The sequence below is a fragment of the Sinocyclocheilus rhinocerous genome, unplaced genomic scaffold (assembly GCF_001515625.1).
Source record: "Sinocyclocheilus rhinocerous isolate Xijiao unplaced genomic scaffold, SAMN03320098_v1.1 scaffold591, whole genome shotgun sequence".
In the NCBI taxonomy this organism is placed as follows: domain Eukaryota; kingdom Metazoa; phylum Chordata; class Actinopteri; order Cypriniformes; family Cyprinidae; genus Sinocyclocheilus; species Sinocyclocheilus rhinocerous.
In genome coordinates, this window is record NW_015641476.1 from 2,961,689 (window position 1) to 2,967,688 (window position 6,000).

General features: G+C 36.4%; 1 pseudogene; it reads right to left on the reverse strand.

The window, feature by feature from the left end:
• The window catches only part of LOC107755116 (nuclear factor of activated T-cells, cytoplasmic 3-like), a 94,589-nt pseudogene that overhangs the window by 23,049 nt on the left and 65,540 nt on the right, over positions 1-6,000 (reverse strand).

Here is a 6,000-nt window from a genome sequence, read left to right on the forward strand (position 1 = left end):
TTTGTAATATTTGTTTTTTTTATCAGCATAGTAGCCAAAGTGAAAAAAACCCCCACAACCACTGTCTTACCTAACACAGCAGAAACAAAGCCACCAAAAAGTATTGTATGGACTATGGAAATATTTCGATTTTTATGGTTACACCTTAAAAGCATTTTTCTTTTTTCTTTTTTAAATGTAATATAATTGGATATAATGCAGCAAGGCACTCAATTAAGTTTGATTTTTGGACATTCATAGTAAAACGTTTGGGTACGTCTGTTATAGTGCATTAAAACTTAAATTTTAATCAATTAAATTTTTTATTTTAATGACATGAAAGGCAGATTGATAACTTAAATTAAGTACTTGATTAATAGCTGACTGTGGCCTTACAAAAAGATTAAATTGTAAAATTCTGTATTACATTAATCATGTACAGATGGCAATATAACAATATATAACAAATCACACTCTTTAAAGGTGCAACAATATATAGGTAAGCATTTTAATATACAGCTTTGGTTGAACAAAAAATCCTTTACGAAACAAAAAATGCATTATAATGTGCTTTATTTAAGACAACCTATCATAGTGCAAAAATATGTTAAAAATCCATTATATACACAGGCTTTAGTGAAATCAATATTTTTTTAGATAAGGAAACACAAAGTTTGTCTTGCACACACAGTAAGCTATTATTTGCTTTGTGTCTCGGATCCAGCGAGTGATCAGCAGTGCGCCTGCAGCCAGAGCAACCCTGCTCACCTCTGAGTCATCCTTACAGCACATGCGAAGGTCTACAGGTGAGCTCTAGAACAACAGTGACACCCCACAATACGGCCAACCATAAATCTAGCCTCTGTGCGTGCATGGACAGAGAGAGAGAACATATGGGGAAGGGGGGGCAGACAAGTTTATAAGCATAGGGAATGAGGGTGTGTATTTGTGTGCACATTATAGCACTTGCACATGTGTTTATGGAGTGAGCGCAATGTGGATGTAGGTGTGTGCAGAGTGCATTTGTGTGGGTGTATATATATATATATATATATATATATATATATATATATATATAGATCTTATTTGAAAGACCAGAGTTCGACGCCCGAGCCCCTGAGCCACATGCGAGTGCCATCTCTTACCATGGAGTCAGGGTTTGCCAACATACCATCCCAGAGCTAAGGCCAGTTGCCACTTTAATCCCGAGGCCAGAGGCTATCACCAGTCCATCACTGGATCCCTTGGCTTCACTGCTGGACTCCAGGCCCTTGACTCCACCTTGGCTCTGTGCTCCCTCAGCTCCGACACAAACACACACACACACACACACACACACACGCACAGTGTCCCCAGAAGAGAAGGGAAACCGTGGGAGGTCAAGATGCTGATAAAGCGAAGATAAATCACTCTGGTTTGACGAGAAACAATCAAATTCCGCTCTCAAATTAGAAGTGAGAAATCGAGACTCCCTCACATTTTACCCATCGCTCCAGTTTCCCAAAGCCAGACAGATTTGAACTAAAAACCACCTGATCTTGCCGTTTTTAAGAATAAGGCTGTTTTAGCTTCACTAAGACAGAGATTAGTGCAGGTATAACTGTGATCCTTGAGGGTAAGACAGGTGAGGAGGCAATATTTGCTCACAGTGATTGATGAAGACATTTGTAGTGCATACCCAGCTGTGCTTGCAGCAACCTGCTAAAAGGAATTATTACTAGCCAAACGGAAGTAACGATACTAAGTGGAGGGATCTAATATCATCCTAAAAGGGGTTGATTTTGATATAATGACATGTTGACTGTACATCATCCAGCTTAGTGCATAGCTACTTACTAAATAAATAAACAAATGGATATGAAATATTGATTTGACTTTAAATTATGTATAAAGTGAGAAAAATATCTGAGAAGAAAAGGCCCAAGAGATATGAAACTGGCCATATAAATGTAAATCGTCTGCCTGGAATAACAATTAATTATAACTTGATTCTTAAATATAAGTTAATATAATGGAATTTAATAATTTTCTTTTTACTTAAATGCTCTTAGAAAAATTAAAAAATATTAAATAAAAATGATGAGAGCCAATACATGAGAAAAGAAGCTAAAATAGCACTTGAACCCCATTGATTCTTACCAGGACCTTTCTCCAGAAAAATGACCTTTGACTCAGGGAAGAAGTTGGAACCAATGATGACCATTTCCTCTCCTCCACTCACCGGGCAACTGCTAATACTGGCTTTCTCGACCTGAGGTAACTCCTGTGCTGAGCGCTGGGCTATTTAACCACAAATACAGATAAGAGTAATTCACATTAGACAGTTAATTATAATCAGTTTCTCCCTTCCTCAGCTCAATGTCAGAGTTCCTCAACTTCAGGATTCCAGCACAATCAATACTGACAAACACAGCAGGAGAAACACATCAGAAAAAAAGTATGCATAACAGTTCCATCATCCTTTCTGTCAAGCAAAACTGCTTAAATGATTTCTATTCACTCGAAGTCTTTCTATTCACTTTCTGGATTTATACTCTTTTCATGGAGTTAATAAATGACTGATAACAAAGCAGTATATTTTCAATTTAAGTGTACATTAAAAGCTGGCACAGAAATCAAAGTTTAAGCTGTGCTTATTAAAAATGGCAGATTTTAATGTTTTCAATCAGAAATTACATGTTATAAATCACATACTTTTGTAAATGTATTTTGTACTGTAAATAAATGCAATTTACAAACTGTTTAAAAGTTTGTGGTCAGCAAGATTTTTAAAATTCCTTTATTTTACGTTTTCTGAAGGATCATGCAATAGTGAAGACTGGAGTAATGATGCTGAAAATTCAGTTTTGCCATCACAGGGATAAATGACTTATTACTTTAATAAATGACTTAAAATATATTAAAATAGATATAAATGTAGGCTTGATGAGCACAAAAGACTCCTTTCTAAAATATTTAAAAAATCCTACTGATCCCAAACTCCTGGACAGTAGTGTATATGTGATAAAAGAGTGCTCATGTGTGTGTAAAGGTTTCATTCTACTTGTGAATGACACATTTTTGAAAATGTCTTTACTAACATAGAAAATCAACTTGTGATGAAACGTGAAGAGTTTCTCATGATTTAAAAGACTCATATTTAATCCAAATCCAATAATGTCAAAAGTTTTCTGTTAGGCTTAGGTTTAGCAGTAGGCCAGAGTAAATATCATTTGTGCGTATTTCACTAAATTGCGGAGACCAAATTTCTTTACCTAAAACAATCTACATTGTGGTGAGCAGCTGACAGTCATTGCAAGGACAATAACTTTATCATTCTGTACTAAATAATGAATAAGTAAAAATAGGCAGGTTAGGGGATATAAAATATTATTAAAAACAATAGTCAAATGGAAAGTCCTCACCATGATAGAAAAACAAATGTGTATTTATGTTTCTGTGTGTGAGAGTGAGAATCTAGATTGATGTTGAAATGAAGGGCTGTTGGCAGGTACCTGGCAGACATATTGTTTTCAGGAAGGAGAGGAATCTCCAGAACCTTTGTGCTGGTGATGATAATTTCCTGGCTTGCCGTAGCGACAGTTTTTCCTGTTATGCGGTGAACCTGGTAGAATGCGTGCGGCCTCAAATAACGGTCATCCGCTGTCCCGATGAACATCTGCAGGTTCACCGGCTTCTCATTGTAGCCAACGAGCTGTTAAAAGTGAAGAGATGAGTCATGATAATTTTTATTTCCATGAAAATAAAGAAGTTAACTGTTGTAGGATGAGCAGAGATTTTTAATGGTCCTAGATAGGGTTGGGCCGATAGACGATGCCATCGTCCATCGCCGATGGCTGACAGACATCACGATGTTGAGCCGGCATCATGATCCGCCCCCATACCCCTCATACCCCCCGCAATCCGCCGCATTCCAATTCCGTGTTCGGAAAGGAAATTAAGTGTACTAAGAAAACCCTAAAGGGAATAAATAGCCTACAAGATGGGAGGATAAAAAATATTTCAATACTTTCTCTCGCAATTATATAGTTGGGTAATACTGTATTTAAATTGCGGCCATCAGAGAGCTGCTACTAATATACAGGGAATTGAAACCGCTTTCGAATGCGCGCTCTCATTTTACTTTCACTTTCACTTTCAAGATTCGCGATCACACGTACTCTATACTACGGAGCGGCAGTACCTACCACACCTTATTTGTCTTCCGTGCCTTTCTGCAAACGGATTCACGCTTAGGGCACACCCCCTAACCCCGCCCCCCGATGTCATCGTCCATCACGATGTTTTACTGTAGACATCGTCCGATTCCAATTTGGTAGACATCGCCCAACCCTAGTCCTAGACATTCTGACACATAAACTGCTATGAAAACTATCAAACAATGATATGAAGCATGACACAATACATTTTAAAGGTAAGATGATTGCACTGGAACTATATGGTATATATATATATATATATATATATATACATACATTTCTTCTGAACATCACACAGAAAAAAAGAGGCCAAAAGTGTGCTTCAAGCCTTAAAACCCAGAAATAAGTAGGCTTGTCTGCACTTTAGGTCAATCGTTCCAAAGGTAATGTTTTTATTTTTGTTGTTTTTTTTTAATGGGTTTTTTCGGTTAAATGTCTGAATTAAGGTCTATGGTTAACACAAACTTAAGATATTTTCCTGTTGTATTCTACAACACAAAAATTCATCAGTAATGCCCCTCTCATGGATTTTCAGAAACTGTTGTTGGTCACAGATTAATTTCTGCAATAATCCAAAAGACAGTGGAAAAATCCTGTGTGATTTTTTAAAGGGAACCAGGGTGATGGTAACTTCCGAGCTGGCCTACAAAATGATGTCATCCCTGCAGCACTCTACTGCCAAACTCAGATATTTTTGACAGGCTATATTGATCTGGAAGCACTGGACATCCACCATGTCAAACGGCAATATTATCCATTTGCAACAATTATTTCCACTAGGGATGCACCGATACCACTTTTTCCAGTACTCGCCCGATACCGATACTTTTATTTTTGGAACTTGCCGATACAGAGTACCGATACCGATATTTTTTAATTTACCAATACATTTTTTAAATATTGGGTACAGAAATTAAAATAATATGTATAATGTTGGTTAACTTCATTTAGTAAATAGATACAGTCAAAGCTAACTTTATTCAACATTTCTCATAGTTTCACAGTTTATTCGCTATAGTTTAGAAAATGGTAATAAAACATGACAAGAACTCAGAGTTAAACTGTCAGAACAAATTCATCTTGATAATATCAGACAACTTTTATAGAAAGGTATGTAATGAATTACAATCAACCAACAATTATTCAGAGAACTGTTAGTATGACAATATTTACACAACTATCAATACTTTGTCAGGCGTGATGATGACTTCCGAGCTGGCCTACAAAATGATGTCATCCCTGCAGCACTCTACTGCCAAACTCAGATATTTTTGACAGGCTATATTGATCTGGAAGCACTGGACATCCACCATGTCAAACGGCAATATTATCCATTTGCAACAATTATTTCCACTAGGGATGCACCGATACCACTTTTTCCAGTACTCACCCGATACCGATACTTTTATTTTTGGAACTTGCCGATACAGAGTACCGATACCGATATTTTTTAATTTACCAATACATTTTTTAAATATTGGGTACAGAAATTAAAATAATATGTATAATGTTGGTTAACTTCATTTAGTAAATAGATACAGTCAAAGCTAACTTTATTCAACATTTCTCATAGTTTCACAGTTTATTCGCTATAGTTTAGAAAATGGTAATAAAACATGACAAGAACTCAGAGTTAAACTGTCAGAACAAATTCATCTTGATAATATCAGACAACTTTTATAGAAAGGTATGTAATGAATTACAATCAACCAACAATTATTCAGAGAACTGTTAGTATGACAATATTTACACAACTATCAATACTTAGTCGGGCAGCCCTTAGCCTCAATGACAGCCTGTAGTCTCCTGGGCATGCTGTCAC